General features: G+C 43.6%; 1 protein-coding gene across 2 annotated transcripts in view; it reads right to left on the bottom strand.

The window, feature by feature from the left end:
• The window catches only part of PPP6R2 (protein phosphatase 6 regulatory subunit 2), a 106,124-nt gene extending 93,385 nt beyond the window's left edge, over positions 1-12,739 (bottom strand). Inside the window, exons 1-2 of one of the 2 annotated variants that reach the window (XM_080392793.1) lie at positions 12,569-12,739; positions 6,538-6,615 (exon numbers count right to left, since the gene is read on the bottom strand). The gene's annotated coding sequence lies outside the window, so the exon portion shown is untranslated. The remainder of the gene's footprint in view (positions 1-6,537; positions 6,616-12,568) is intronic. The other variant, XM_080392792.1, reaches the window with a different exon arrangement.
• Between the last annotated feature and the right edge of the window lie 3,742 nt (positions 12,740-16,481).

Below are 16,481 nucleotides of genomic sequence, written 5' to 3'. Positions count from 1 at the left end.
ATTTTGCCTGTAGGCCACTTTCAGAGCAGAAGGCCAGCAAAGCTTTGTCTGAATGGCAGAATGGCCTGTCAAGGTATTCTGGAGTGGAAATAGCTTCCTCTAGTGAGTGCAGTGCACCCCTGAGCTGCAGCACAGGCATCTGCTTCTGCCTTCCAAGCTTCAGCTACTTCAAAAAGGAAAAAACAGGTAATCATCCTGCCAAACACAAGCAAATGCCTCCTGAACAATGAGAAGAATCAAATCTCCCAACTAAAATTTTTCACACTACAGCAACCTGGTATCCCAGCCCCGTGGTACCAATTAAGCAAAGGCCAAAATACACTTTATTAATGGCATTTTCAGGAAAGATTCAGTATCTGGATTTTAGTGTTTCAGTACTACTGAATCCAGCACTGTATACTCAGCAACAGTTACACTTCCCAACATGGATACCTGTGCCATACCTGCTGCATACACCCACCCTGCGGGCAGTCCAGCCAGCTCTTAACACACTCCTATTGCCATGGTACCTGCAGCTTCTTTTCCCTTAACAGTTGTCTTTGCAGCATTCTGGCACTACACTCTCCTGCCACGTTGTTCAGGGTTTGCCTTGTGACTCTCTTGCCCAACTGCAGCATCAGAAAACAACAGGGGAAAATCTCTGCCCCAAATCACGCTTCAGAAACTGTATATGACCTTGGAGGGCACCTGTACTACAAGGGGCACTCCCATTGGTCCACAGTCACAGCAAACACATTGGGAAGAAGATGGAAACACTAAACAAAGGATTCTGTTAAACTTCAAATGTTACCATATAATAAAGATGCGTTTCAGCTTCCTGAGAGATTGCTTAGTCCAAGCTGGTGACTGGAAAACACTTAGATATAATTCTCAGTTAAATTTATTCTTAACCAAAATAGTATTTCACCAGTTAGCCAAGAGCCTCCATTTGTTTTTCTCTTCTGAACTAGCAATATGAATTTCTTCTTTTTTTTAATTAACATCTAACTGACAAATGAAAGAGACATCTACGTTTACATTCCTTGGACAAAACAGTAAATCACAACTACTGCAAAGTCTGGTCTATCAGCACAGTAAGGGTTGTGTTGGGTTTTTTCTTTTAATAAAAAACTGCTGTAGGCAAAAAATTATTAAGGCCTGTCTGTTGTACAAATATGCACAGAAAATTAAGAGCTACTTCTAATTATTCTATGCTTCTGAAGTTTCCTAATAAAGAGATGATATCAAGAAGTACTTTGTTTTGATGATCAACTTTATCCTCATCTAGTATCTAGTTAAACAGCCTTCTAATTGATGCCCTACCCCATGCTAAGGACAAAAGTTGCACGACTTCTTTATTTAAATGTTACATTTTTAATTAAATTCAACACACCCAGCCAAGGAAGGAACTGCAGTGCTTCAAAAAATGCAGGAAAAAGCTAGACAGAAAAATATATCAAATGCACTGTGAACATAAGTGCACACAAAAGGTGGGGGTTTTTCTAGGTAAATCAAAAGCGTATGGAACTAAGCACACACCAAAGAAAAAAACTCCACAGCCTAGCAGCTTCACATTATCTATAAGGGCATAGGTATCACGATTTTTACCCTGCACTTCACTCAATCACTAATAATTTAACAAGATGAGTAGTCAAATATTTTCAGCTACTACTCTCCATTTACATTGTCTCCCCCATGAAAGCAGGGCAGCAGCATCTTCAAGGAACCCCGGGGGGATTTCTGTGCTTCACTTTAAAGATCAACCTTTAAGTGTAAGATTTGCAACTTGATTTGAATATTAAAAAGCTAACACGCAATCATTATTAAACAAGCAAAACAAAATCATGGGGTTTTTTTAAGTGTTGATTTACATCTCTTGCAGGACTCCTCAGACACTCCACTCCTCATTCCCTTGCACTGCTTACATTAGTAAACAAGACTTTGATGCCACTGAGACTGTTTACTACATGTTGTTTAAGCAACATATTATATTTTTTCCTGGATCACCACAGTTAAAACCTTCAGAAATAATTATTATTAATTAGACTAGCATCTCAAAAGTAAGATGCTGGCGTTTACTGGGGCACACAGCACCTTTTTTCAGAAAACCCAGTTTGTTGAAGTCATTTACCACATTGATCTACAGACCCTAGGTATTTTATTTGTTGCCACACACACAGAATAAGGCATTATTACGAAAGAAACATCATTCCGCTCAGACTATTAGATAGCAAAGCAGAAGCATTTGCAAACTAACATTTCCTGTTGTGCTTTACAAGGAGATCAAGAGCTGTACATTTCAGATACATCTATTTTATCGGTATCATGATGTCCTCAAATGAGCAAGAAAAACAACTGCTTACATTCCTTTAATGGTCCTTTATACACATTCAAAGCTTCAAAAATGTATGTGCCTTTATCTACGTAAAAACAGTTCAGCCTTTTGCATGCTGCAGTTTTTACCAGAATATTCTGACATTGCCCTGTGCTACCAAGCAAGCTACATGCAAACAAGGCATAGTATCGCTTTGCCAAAACCGTAACAAACCAGAGCCTTACAACAGGATATTAAACAACATATATTTTCAATTTCCTTCATCTTCCAGGACATCATATAGACACAGTCCACACAAAGTTTAAGTAGTTCTACAGTTAAAATGAATACTAAGACACTTCAGAAGAAAAAAAAAAAAATCTTATGTATGACAATGGACCACCAGTCTGTTTCCCCTGCACAGCACCACCTGAATTGTATTTATAGGCTAAGCTTCACTCGTCATAAAACATCTTAAAAGGAAAACAATCATTTGGAAGTCTCAGACTCACCCTTCAGAGTTCAATGGGCTTTACCTGGACAAATAAACATTAAAGCTCAGGTTGCTCTTCAAATCACAAACCAGAATCACGTGATCATGATTTTAGGCCACAGTTTGCCATATATTTAAACCTGCGCTGCTGAAAAAAAAAAAGTTTTCCTTTTTTCTGTTAATACTGGATGGAAAATTTCAACTGGATCACTCCCGCAAAATGGTTCACAACATTGCTGCACAAATGCTTGTGCCAGCCAGGAGGGAGGGCAGAAAAGGGATGAATGGGTATGAGCAGCAGCAAGAAGCGGATAGATTTTCAGCAGTAGTGCCAGCTTAAATGCATGTCAAATTATGGCTTTAATCACACATTCTAAGAAGTCATTCACACTGTAACTAAATGGCCTTAATCATACTCCAAAACACTAATAAAAAGCACTAAATCTGTAAAAGACAAGGTGAAGATTTCACGTGGCTGAAAAGAATGACATTTATTTTTCCAAGATTAATAAAGACTTCTAGGGATTGTTATAAACTTTGGGAAAATAAATTACCATAAATCTTGCACAAAAGATCATCAGTAGGTACTCTTCATCTCTATAAATACCTCAGAGAATGCAAATTATGATCGCTACAGGAATAAAGTATCATCTTAGTGATCATCTCTGACTACCATAAAACTTTTTGTTCAAGCTTGCTTGGTGTTGCAACTAAATATTGTTACAAGGAGTCACGGCAAAATATTAATTTGCATATAACACTCCAAATCTATTTGAATAATAATTCCCAAGTTGGAAATTGAGTTTTAAGCAAATCACACTATAAGCAGCAGAAAAGTCTGCCCCGTTGTTGCAAAGCCAAGCATCCTCTCCAGTGCCGAAAGCACTTGCCATTGTAATATTCACAGAGCACCCAGCACCTCAATGGGTCTCACCAGCAACCCTGCTCAAGTGAAATATCTTCCAGTTAATTTACAACCTGACAACTATGAAGAATACAGAAAACTACTGGTCCTTTCTAAAGACAAGAGTTCCTTTTGCTTTCTACAAATTCTGGAGGTGTGATATGTTGAGGTTTTTTCCTCAGCTGGAAAATGCCATAGTGACATTTTAAATAATGCTCTTGTTGTTTCTATATCTGAAGAGCAAGATAAAGCACCATACTAAGAGATGTCCCTCCCAATTTAGCAAGCCGGTACATTTACATGTGCCATACAATGCTGTACAGAGATACCAGCTCAAGTTTCAAAAACAGGGAAGGCACATCGGTGCTGTACTGAGCCAGAGGCGAGGCAACAGGACTCCCACCTCTACAACTCGTCCATAGATCTCTCTGCATCGCATTCAGCCACATGGTGCAGGCATAACGTCAGGAGCCTAAGCTAAATTTCCCTCCACTTCTGCATCAGTCCAAGTAAGAGCAAAGAAGTGGTAAGGGAAAGGGAAGCTTCCTAGGGCTTCAATTATGAAATACCACTATAGAGAAACAGTTTGTGGCATTCAGTCCCTGACAGCGGCAGCATCTGCTGCCTCGGAATGAGGTACAGGAAAGACAACGTGGGGCTACAGGAGCATGAGGAGGGTCTTCTCTCAATCCCATCAGTATACTTCACAGTGTATCAAAGTAGTGTTCATCATTACACATAAACAAATGTTCTCCCCTCTTATTTAACACAGAAAACACAGTAACCCTTGGCCTAATCAATATCCCTGACATCAAGCTTGACAAGTTACATATACACCAAAAACTGTGAACAAGAAACACATTTAGAACTCCACACATAATATCAGACTTCCCCTTGCTTTATTAAAATATAGCACATTACCCAGTATGGTTTTTATCTTCTCTGCCCTGCTATTTTCTTTAATCACATACCTCAAAATTGTCTTTAACAGTAACACACATAATATTTTGCATTTTCAGGCATAGCATCCATTCCAATAATTATACTTTCAATGCTATTTTGGCTTATTACTTCACACACTGAGATGAATTTTCACAGACCTTTCATCAACACTGTCCGGTCTTCCCCCATCTCTTCCCCATTAGGCAGCCAGAGTCTAAACCGGCCAATAAATCGTAGTGACTCCCTTCCAGCAAGAACTGCCTTTCATATTAAAGCTTAAACGCATAGGTCAGTGGAAGACACTTTCTTTTTATCAACTGCCTTTGAGATCTTCCTGCTTCTCCAAACACTAGGTCTGTTGTTTGGTTGTCAGTGATTTGGTAAAGTTTCTGCTTTTCCCGAAATAATATATTCATGACCAGGGCACAGGCAACCACCTCTACCAACAAACCACAATTACGCAACAGTATTTTCCTCACATGGCAAATGTCTACTGTGACTACTAGGTGATCCTGTTTCACTTCACAGTTCCTTGTAAAAACTCAAACATATATCCAAACCACAAGTATACACTAATATTTCTACTTGCTGTTCTCTTCTAGGACTAAAAATAAAAGTTTTGTTCTTGGGAACTGCACCACTTCATTCCAACATTTTCTTCCAGGTATTTTATAAAACAGCACTTACAAGCTCACTTCAATTGAGCAAAAAATTTCACTTGTGAAAAGTGAAGATGAAGTAGTGAGGTTTTTTTCTGCAAGACACAACATTCCTTAGCAGTGCTGTTATTTAAAATGGAGGGGAAAGACAGGACTGGGAAGGCCACGGATACACTGGATGAAGGCTGCCACACTGAAAGCACCACAGATATGAACACTAATTACTTGTAACAGTTATTTTATAGGGACTACAGTTAGCTAAGAACAAAGATGACAGAAGTAACAGGAAAAACAGAAGTAATGAAATTATCTGCCTATTTTGTAAGAGGAAACAGTGGGTACAGTGTAACATCAATGAAATCAAACATGCATTTGTTCCTGGCATCGCATCCCTAAAACATTACATTCCTGTCTGCAAAATTTGGCATCCTCAAGCCCCTTCATATTTTTGTAAACTCCTCTGCTACTTCATCCTTGAGTCTTCACAAAACTCAGGACATATAGCAGTCTCTAAGACTGGTCATAATTAAATAGTCTTTAGAGAGAGTACAAGGGGAAAACTCAGTATTTTACATTTACTAAATGAAAAACTTCTTTTCAGCTTAGAGTCCTCTTCATACTAAGTACTGAAGAGATATGGAGAAATCCTGTCTTCTGCACCATGGAACTTTCTGCTTATTTATGACCCCAGTTAGGCAGAAAACACAACATAGCCAGCTACTCCACTGGGTAGCATCTGTACATCTCAAAGAGAATCTGGAAAATCAACTATGCTGGTCACATACATGACAAAAACTTAAGTTTGTTTTATTCTATTGATTTTAAATAGATAACCATATGATTCTGGATCATTTATAGACACTGCTTTCAACCTCAAACTTATCAGTCAGCTATGAAAGAGGAAGGAGATTCATCAAGCAGAGCTATGGGCACTGCACACCGCAAAACATATCTAATGTCTCATTCACCTCACAATCCATCGAGGGTGTGAAGGCAACCTCACTAAGGTCCCCATCAGAATCTTTGCCTATCAAGTTGAGTATTCTGCAGCAGGATCTGTCTCACCTAACATGTAGATATTTATACTATGGATGACTAACCTGAATTAGTCACCCAGACTCCCTTTGCAGTAGAAGAGAAACGAGCACTTCTACAGCAAAACTCAGCTCTATTTTAGACTTCTGCATCAAAAGCAAGTAAGCATGTTTCTCTCCATTGACTAAAAAAAGGAATCCTAAATGGTTACCTCAGAAGCAGGCATTTACATCATAGATGTGCAAACTTCGGTGAGAGGTCTCCAGCCCCTTGAAAGTGAAGGCAGAGTCTGAAACACAACGTTGGGGGGGGGGGGGAAGGCTTAGAAAGTCACGGAAGACATTTAAAAAGATAAGATCAAATAAAATTTTGGATATACCACGAGCAATGTAATGCTAAAAAGTGATATAGTAAAGGACTGGGAGAATGCGAAAGTAGTAGAAAACCACTGAGCACTAAGAAAAACAATCTCCCATATCAAATTAAAAAAAATAAGGATAACATGCAACAGAACTAAGTTGTAATCCATCATTAAGTATTTTCTAATTTGTTAAATAGAGTGCTGATTGAGCATCTGTTGACTGTTAATCGGGTACTCTGGCTCAGGAACTGAGGTTCTGTGACTGAGGATGACCTGGATATTCTATTTACTAAGCTTAGCTTGATTTATTCCAACATGGAATCACAGCTTTTGTTAACACTTTTTTTTTTGTTGTTAACACTGCTGCAGCCCCACTATTCCCAACCCCTTCATATTTAAACTGCCCAGCAGATGTTCCAACAGCAGTGCTCGTCTGTTCAGAAAAATAAACCAGCAAAAAACAAACAGGGGAAGGGAAGGTAGTCTTCTGCCAGACTGCCTCCCTGCAAGTACAGAACCAGCACTAACACAAAGGGACAAACCAGGAAAATGTTGCACAACAAATTTAAGATTAGTTAAACTGAACCACACCCTATTTAAATCCAGACAGCAAGAGACCTGCTCTTTCTACTCTTACCCTTCCTGGGTCATGCATTCCTCAATCCTCCCTTGTGTCAGCGTTGTTTATGCAACTACACATCGAGCTGGTTGAGGAAGCTGATCCAGCTGAAAACTGCTCCCTCCAAGAAGGGTCAGCGCTCAGCCCACTCAGCTTTCTGAGGTGCCATACCACACAAATATTAATGCCGACACATGGCAACCTGGACTCGGGCCCATTGATGTCGCTGTGGAACTGCGCCCTTAGTCCTCTGGCTCAGGCAGACAGAATACAATTTACAACCTGTTAGCTTATAGTCTCAATTATCCTTCTAAAAAAAAAATTAATCTGTTTTAACATAAAAGAATTACATTAAATGGCATACCAGAGGATCTTTTGAACAAAGAAAATGAAAAGTAAACATCTAAAGAAACACAACCTTTCTCATCCCACCCCACTGCACATGAAAGTGAGAAGCTGAAAACAATCTGTAGGTTTTGCATGACTATGAGGAATGAAAAGAAAGGAAGAAATTGCTATGCAGAAGAGAATCTAAGTCGCTTATCACAAAATGTCAAGGAATACCCATCATGCATTTTCTCAGCTAACATAATTAAGTCTACTGTAGAGAAATCAAAGACAAAACTGAAACTGAAGTATCCTGTGTTCTATTTCCTTCTTCCTTCCTGTAGGCTGCAGCAAGAAAGCCCATCTCCACTACTGTAGTCTTCACACTTTTTTGTCCTTCTCCCAGTAAGCAATGCCAGTTTTTTGCTATTGCTTCTTTTTTTTTTTCCCTGCTATTGCTCCTAATTCTACCAAGCAAAATCTGAATCAAAGTGACTTAAGAGATACCAGTGTCACTGCAGGCCACAATGCTCTGAATATCAGCAAACTGCAGAACTGAAATAAAATAAAATTAAATAAATAAATAGAGACAACTAGCATAGGCATACCGGAAAGAACAGCAGAGACATTGCCGACTGAACACAAACCTTGAATTCACACAATCAATATGTTTGGAAAGTTTTCTTTGCAAACCATGCAGATTGCCTACTGTGCCACCTACCAAAACAAAAGGTGGTGGAACTTTCTTATTTTGCCTAGGCAAGGAAACTTACTCTGCCCATTTGGCTCAAATAACTTCTTGAACTTTGCCATTTAACCATAATGTTATTTTCCTATGCCTTCCGGTTTCCCCTTCTGTCCAGATAAGATTGTGTCCTTAAAGCACCACACACGCCTGAGGCACGGCCATTCCCCAGAGAGCTTACAGCTCAGGCACAGAACAAGAAACCAGGTAGACATAAAGAGAAATTGAGAGGGGAAAATCAGTAACAGTCAGCAGTTACAGCTCAACAGCTGCAGAGCTTCCATGCTCAGGCTAATGATTTTAACTTCCTTCTTTTGACATTATGTTCTCCTAAGCTGGCTCATCCTAATTTTGCTGACAACCCTCTTTCTGAAGCTCAGTGCCACATGGAGCTTGGTTTGAAGCAACCCCTGCCAAAGATGACAATTTTAGTTAGGCTTTAGGCATTGCTATGTAGCCATTTATTATTGTAACTACTTGCACTGTCTCAGCTTTATCTAGGACTAAATGGCATTAATAAGCAAAAAGATAGAACGTCACTGTTAATTTAGCCAGTGATGTCAAACTTCCCATTTGCAGACCTGATCCAAACACCATGTACGCCACACGTGTGTTGCATTCAAATTCCACCAAAACCTGAGCTTTTTTAATCTGAGATTTTAAACCTTAGCTATGAAAGCTTCATTTCCCAAGATAACTAATATTTATTTGCCCGAGCTTCCCCCCATACCAGAGTTAACACGCAGGTAAAAATAGCCAAGGCATGTAATAATAATGTCAATATTGGTTATTGCACTGCTGACTGTTTAGTAGATTAAAACCAGGAGCAGAGAAGTCCATCACAGGGGGAGGGGAGGATGGTGGGAGGAATACAGATGCCCAGAGGGAAAGAGAAAAGTGCAATTAAAGAAACAAGCACCCTAAAAACATAGCAGCAGACAGAAAAGACAACATACTTTTGCTTCTAATAATATTGAATCAAAGAAGACACTTCAGTTCCTTTGTTGCTACTATTGGTCACACAGAGGCCACATTCTTTCCCTGATCCTTACATAAACCCACTGACATCTGTAGATTTTCCGTGAAAAGGAGGTAACAAACAGTCAAACCGATTCCCCAGCCCATAAAACGTAATTAAGAACAGAACTGTGTTACCCTATAAATAGGGCTAAGAGTGAAAGACTGCTGCTCTCAACTGTGGCTCCATATTTGACTGCTCAGATGGAGAGCTGACATCATTCATTAATACAGTCTATTAACTCTGCTCTCCTCAACTAGTTTTTCAGTGATTTTGCATCCAGCAAAACAAGACCTCCCACAGGTACTCCTCCCTATAAAGTTCTCAAAAGTTCTGTCACCCACTCAGTTCCTACTTAGCTCTCAACCCGCTGACCTCATCTGTTTCTCCTGTGTCATTTACACCCAAGTTTCCCAGTTATTCTTGTCACTCTACTATTGTTTCAGAAATATTTACTATAACAAGATACTCTTCTATTTCTTGGCATTCCAGTTCGCCCATTTTTATGGCTGAGCTTATTACACTGTTCTAGCTACTGCCCTTCAGGCACTAACACTTTAGACTCCAAGCCACTGTGTTAAGAAAACATACTACTTGATTATGTACATGAAGTCATTTTCCCTAACATATAATCTACAGCTCTTACACTTACACTTCTCCACACCTTATTAGCAGGAACACAGAGTTAAGAAAGCTCATTTCTGTTCCCCAGCCCTGAACTCTCCTTAAACATAACACCTTTCCTTCCTGAAATTCTTCCGTACCACTGACATCCTACTGTATCTCAGGGAAGAACAGTTTTGGTTTCCCTTTGACACCTTAGCTGATAGCCAATAAAACTCAGGGGAGAACACAAATGAAGTGTTCCTTCCACAGAGCATGGAAAAACATGATCAGCTACACCTGGGGATATCTCCCTACCAAAGAGGAGGGGAAGCGTAACTAAACAATTCCTCCTTCTAACTCAGGATCTCGCTATTTGGGAACAGTGCGAATTTAATTCACTCCAGCTGACTCCCAGTCCAACCAGCAAACTGTAAGCCCGGGGGGGGGGGGGGGGGGGGGGGGGCAGGAGCCCCACACAGAAGCACTGTTGGCCCATCTGCAGAAGGGGTCCACAAGGGCTGTAGCCATCCCTCATTGGGAAGCACTGCAAAACAGGCTACACCACTTGTGACAGCAGCCTGGAGTTTTCTAAAATAATTTTAAGCCCATGGACCAAGGATACTCACTTACTAAGAAAAAAAATCTAAAAACCCAAAACATAAGCTCTTAACGATAGTTTTCTTTTCTGACAGCCTCCAATTTCTTAACTACCAACTTAGAAATTCAACCTGTTCCTCCTGCAACACAACCAAGCCTTTACTGAATTCCAGATTCAGAAGAACGCTTCAGTGCTCCCTGCCAGCCCCAGAACAGACGCTTGACATCAGCCACGCTCTCACAAGTCTGGAGGTTTGCAGGTACCTCCCAAAACCTCAATGCAGTTTTCTGCACCACCTGTCTGATACCATTCTGCTCCAGACCAAGCTCTTCCCAGAAAGCTGCTGCAGCGTTACAAATTTTTCACTATTTCTAGACAGGACGTTGTCCTAGGTCCCTGGATTTGCAACATAATACGAAGTACAAAAGTCACAAGAAATGTCTGCATACTGAACGCATGAAAAACAAAGTAGGCCTTCACTTTCAAACTATTCTGTTCTTATCCGATAGTCAGTCGTCTTCTCCTCAGCAAACGTTTATTGCTATCACTCAAACCAGTACAGATCATTGTGTGTTCCTATTGCACATTCCAAAATTTAACTTTGCTTACCATGATATCACCATTGGTTGCTATGGAAATTGCTATACTACCATCCACCAGATTTTTTTTACCACTGAAGCATTTTTGCAGACTGTTTGCTTTTAAGTATCAGAGTAATAAGAGAAATCATAAATGTTCATTCTCCCATCATTCTTAAAACGGTGCTTTGTAACAAAAAATCTGCTAGTAATTGATTACGTGCTTGGCTTCAAAAGTGTAGCTCTGGACAGGCCTGGAACGACAACTTTCTCCTTTGTTTCTTGAGAGAGAAAATAAGTGTATCATAAAAACAAGCTTTAGTTTTCAAAATACTAAGTGGGAGAGACCAAGATACAAGAAATATATGAGGCCTCTCCCAAGTTCTCTCAGTTTCTCTTTTTCACTTCCTAGTTTGTTGGGTTTTTTAACTCGTGCAAAACAAGGCCTTCGAATTAAGAAGGGAGCCCTTGTTAGCCTCTTCAAGAAAGCATCTTTCTGGAAAATTATGTGTTGTAGTGATTCTGTTTGCTGCTACAACTCCTACCCCAGTTTCTGTCAGGACAGGGATATTTATTTTTACATATTGCACAAGCCAAGCTGACAGGGTCCCTCGCCAAGGCTCCGGGCTCTGCAGCCCCGAAGCCAGCAGGTCCCCCCAGGCACCTGACCCCCGCCTCTGACCTTGCCACCACCACCTCTCCCAACAGCTTCAGCAATTACCCCCTGGCCAGGCATGAGTCACGAACACCCGAATCCCCACGTTCCCATTACCTGTTCCCACCAGGTCGACGTCCCCGTGACCCCCCCCCAAAAAAAAAAAAATAATACCCAAAGCAAACTCTTGACACACGCAGAAAGTCCGATTTAACCCAGATACCGCAAGAAACGACACGGTGGGACCCGGGCACAGCCGAGCGCAAGGACTGGAAAACAGACCTCTGTGACCGGAGCTGCTGGGGGGGCGGCACAGCCGGCACCGGCGGGGCTACGAGCTATTTAAAACCAGCCCCCGCCAACAGGGAAAAACAAACCGGGGACAGCGGGGGGCGGCCCCGCAGCCCAGGCAGCGCTACGGGACCGGTGACCGATTCCGCCCGGCGCTCTGAGGGGTGGGAGGGGGGTGTCGCTGCGGCCGAGGGGGCCGAGGCGGCGGCGGGGGACGAAGGCGGCGGGGACGGCGGGGCTGGCAGGGCGGCAGGCCGCACACCGCCTCCGCGGCCCGCCGGGCCCAGCGCCCCGGCCCCGGCGCAGGAAGGCGGAAGCGGCCCGCGGCGGGGCGCAGCCCTCGGCACGGCCGGCCCCGGCGCGGCGGCAGGTGGCGGCGGGAGGGCGGGCGGCGGTGACAGCTCGGGCGGCGACGCGGGCGGCGGGCCCAGCCGCGGGTCTCACCTGCTGGGGGTCCGGGCCTGCCCTCCGCCCCGCGGCGAGGCCGTTGGCTCGCTGCCTGGCTGCGAGGGCCGGCGGCCCGGCGGGCATGGGCCGCGGCCGAGGCGGGGCGCGGCGGCCGGGGCTGCGCTGACAGCGGGCGGCGAGGCTGCAAGCTGCAGGCACTCCGGCTGCCTCCAAAATGGCGGCGGCCCCGCTGCTGCCCAGAGCTGCGGGGGGGGGGGGGAGGGGGGGGGGAGAGCGGGGGGCGGGGCCGTGCGGGGGCGAGGGGGCGGGGTCGCGCACCGGGGGCGGGGCGGGGCCGGTCCCCGGGCCGGGTCACGGCCCGGAACAGCGCCTTGCGGGCGGAGGGACGGGTGTCGGTGTGGGGCGGGCAGGCGGCTCACGGCATGGCGGGGGCGGCATAGGGCCAGACCGGGAGGAGGGCAGGACTCCGGGGCCGGCGGGGACAGCGGGAGCCCTTCCGTGGCCGCGGCCCGCAAGGAAAGGGAGGCAGGAGCGGCGGGCGGGGTAAGGCCCCGTGTTGCCCAGCCAGCACCGGCGGGGCCCCGGGGGGAGAAGGGAGGGGGGAGGGCGGGCGAAGGGGGGCACTGCCACCGGCCCGGGGGGTCCCACATCGGGGTTACTCGGTACGGCACCGCCGGGGAGAAGGCGATGGGTGAGGAGAAGGAGGAGGGAGCCTGTCGAAGGAGGAAAAAGGGACGAGCCAAAGGATGGAATAAAACAGAGCCGGGGAGAAAGACACCTCTTAGTCATGCTGGCCTGCTGCGTGAAGTACATTTCATTGTTGCCTTGCCCAGATTTGTCTTCCTACGTGGATAAACTGCCGCCCAAGTGCCAGTGCCGTACAGGAACCCGATGGGAACCCATCCAGCTCTCCCCTTCATGTGAACTGAATTCCAGCCATGAGACTTCCAGCTTCATCTCCTCACCTTTGCTGGTCTTACTTAGGCTCTGACCCTGCAAATATTCATACATGGGGTTAAACTTTAACGGGTGCCCCGCTGCTTCAGGCCCTACAGATGGATCTACCTGCTGGCACAGCCGCGGTGGCAAACGTGCCCTGTGGACTGAGATGATAACAGGGAAAGAGTGGGGCTTGCCTGCAAGGCATGCGAAAAAATAAACTACTTTTATACTGACCTGTTTATGGGGTTTGGGGTTTTTGCCACAGAAACACCACCAAAAAATTCACCCATGACTCAATGGGCAACATTTCTAATTTATGCCTGTATTTTCACCATAAGGGCTTGAAGGCAAGGGCTCCAAGAGCTTGTACAGCATGGTATTTTTTTATATGAATTACCAGTATGGTAATTTATAGATTTTTTAATTTATAAAAAATTGTTATATTTTTATTTAAAATTATAATATTTTATTATAATTTATTAAAAATCATAATTTTTAATAAATTACCATTATGGTAATTTACACTTTGTTGGCCATTTATAAGGAAAAAAATTAGCACTGCCTCACAAGTTTCAATTCTCTGCTCTCTCTCCATTCTGTCTGCAGTGCAATGAGCTTATAAAGCATTTTTTGTGGCTTCTGTGGACATGATGATGGCTAGCCAAGCGAATTCCCAAGTCTTCCAGCCATCCACAGAGCATATTCATTTCCTTACGCAGCACAGGAGGGCTGGGGCTGTAGACCCTGTCTTCTCCAGCTGATTTCTAGAGTACCAGTCTTGGAACAGCTTCCTTCTTTCCTCCTCCAGCCCTGTGAAACACACTAAAATACAGCTTAACTGTCTGGGCTTGGCAGCAAGCATGGGCTGGGGCTGCCAGCTCACCTCTGCTCGTCCAGGACTCAGGCAGGTACAAGAACAGGGAGAGCTACTTACATAGGGAAAATAAGCCGCAGGCCCGAGCCCCTGGTTGTTTTACGAGGGCAGCTATATTCTACTGCGAACAAGCTGTCGGTCTTTTCTGTGGCTACTCGTGCTGACATGCAGATGCTGAATACAGGCGTGATCTCCTTCTTGTTCAAACAGATATAAAAATCAGTGTTTGCCTACTTGTGCACGTATGAATATGCAGTTATTTTGGGTTTCACATCCTTTGCTGTTAAAATCCACACCGGGATTTTAATGAAGTAAGTAATGAAAAATATTATCATGTTATTATCCTCTCACCAATGTTTCAGGTTTCCTAAACAGGAAGAAGCTGATCATTTAGTATCCTTCCTCCCACCATTTTAGCATTTCCAGGGCAATTGTTTATAGCAATTCATGCTGTCCATACTCAGTGCACTTAAAACCACGCATCTTGAATGATCTTATGATTATCCAGTTTCTAATACAGCAAAAATAGATTCAGAAAAGGACTTCCTCTGTCACAGTCTTATAGTAAAATTCCTAAGGAATTTTACCATTTTGTACTAAACTAGTATGGTGATCTCACCATAAAGTGAATTTACTTTAAAATCCTGATGCCTGTGAATAAGAAACAGCTTTGCTGTTTACAGGGTGTTTTCTATCAGCCTGGTTTCCCCACCGATTGTTTCAAAAGTCACACAGAATGAACAGAAAGAAGGAGCAAGGTACAACGGTGCCAGCTCTGCTTAAATTAACAGTAACTCAGTGCTGGGACGGAGCCGCTATTCTGGCCAGTGACCTCACTCTCCCTGTCTTGGAAAGAGATCTGAGTCTGCCATTGTGCTGTGTCAAAAAGCCTTGTGGAACAGCAGATCAGCTGCAAGCTCTCTGAGATAGCAAAGTTGTCATCATGCCAATTTGTATGTCATTTTGCATATTGTTAAGGCTAACAGTAATGGATATGGACAATTTAGAAACAATCCAAACTGTGTAAGCACGCAATGTATAAAACTCACTCTCGCAAGTGGTCAAACAGGCTCTCGAAGGGCATGGTAAGAATTCACCCTGCTGCTCCGGACAAAGACAGCCTGTCACTGTGATTTCATGACCTGTGCTGTTGCAGAATTAAATCCAGGCTTCAGACCAATGCCACAGGTGGTCTCAGGTGGTTGATCCTGCTTTTATTGGGCTTACACCCCAAGTATGCGTAATTGCATCTTCATCCTGTATGCAAACTTTCACTCTTTGAACTACAAGGCTGTGAACACTCACTTTTTTTTCTACACATGGAGCATGTATTTCACAACCAAAACTACACCGTTAACATACACCTCTGAGCTCACAAAGCTGCCACTCTTTAACTCAAATAACTGATTTACATATCAAGCTGTCAAGACATAGGAAATTGTGGTGCGTTGTGTGGCTTGCTGGACTACTAGCTAGCACGGGTTTGTTCGTTTCTTCAAAGCATTGAACCCTGTTCCAGGGAGGTTTTGATTCTAAATTCAAAGTTCAGTGAAAAAGCACAAAAACCCCTAGTTCTTGTCAGAAATCCAAAGATCACTGCAGTGAAGGCATGGGCAGGGTACAGATATGGGTGTCTTCAGATCCTCAGCACAATGAGCATTTCAGGCTGGCTTCAGACCCTGAGCACAGCTCTCCAGTTCTAGAACCGGAGGAATGAAGCTGGGCCTGACTAAGATTCACCCTTAGAGCAGACTCACATTTTGCTAGGAGGTTGCAGAACCAGAAATAGGATGTCGCTGATCAAGAATGCTGGGCTCTATTCTTGGCTTCGAAATCAAGCATGATCTAGCACCTAGAACAGACATTATATCCGGATCGCCAAGCTACAGTTTTGACATTAATTTTGAGAAACACTGCAGGCAGAAGAGGAAGAGTCCTCGTTTGTTCTACTGGGATCATAGGCTGTATTCCTAAACATAATTTGTGTGTTAGGTTTTCCAAACACCAAGAATTATATTTGGCTGCCTTTGGGGGCAAGTTATATGGCCTTGTTCAAATAACAAAGCTCTGAAGTGTGCAGAATATAAACAGCAATCAGGAGTGGGGCTGGCAAGCTAACATTTCTTGGCTTTC

This window comes from Falco punctatus (assembly GCF_963210335.1).
Source record: "Falco punctatus genome assembly, chromosome: 6".
Taxonomy (NCBI): domain Eukaryota; kingdom Metazoa; phylum Chordata; class Aves; order Falconiformes; family Falconidae; genus Falco; species Falco punctatus.
This window is presented reverse-complemented; position numbering and strand designations above follow the sequence as displayed.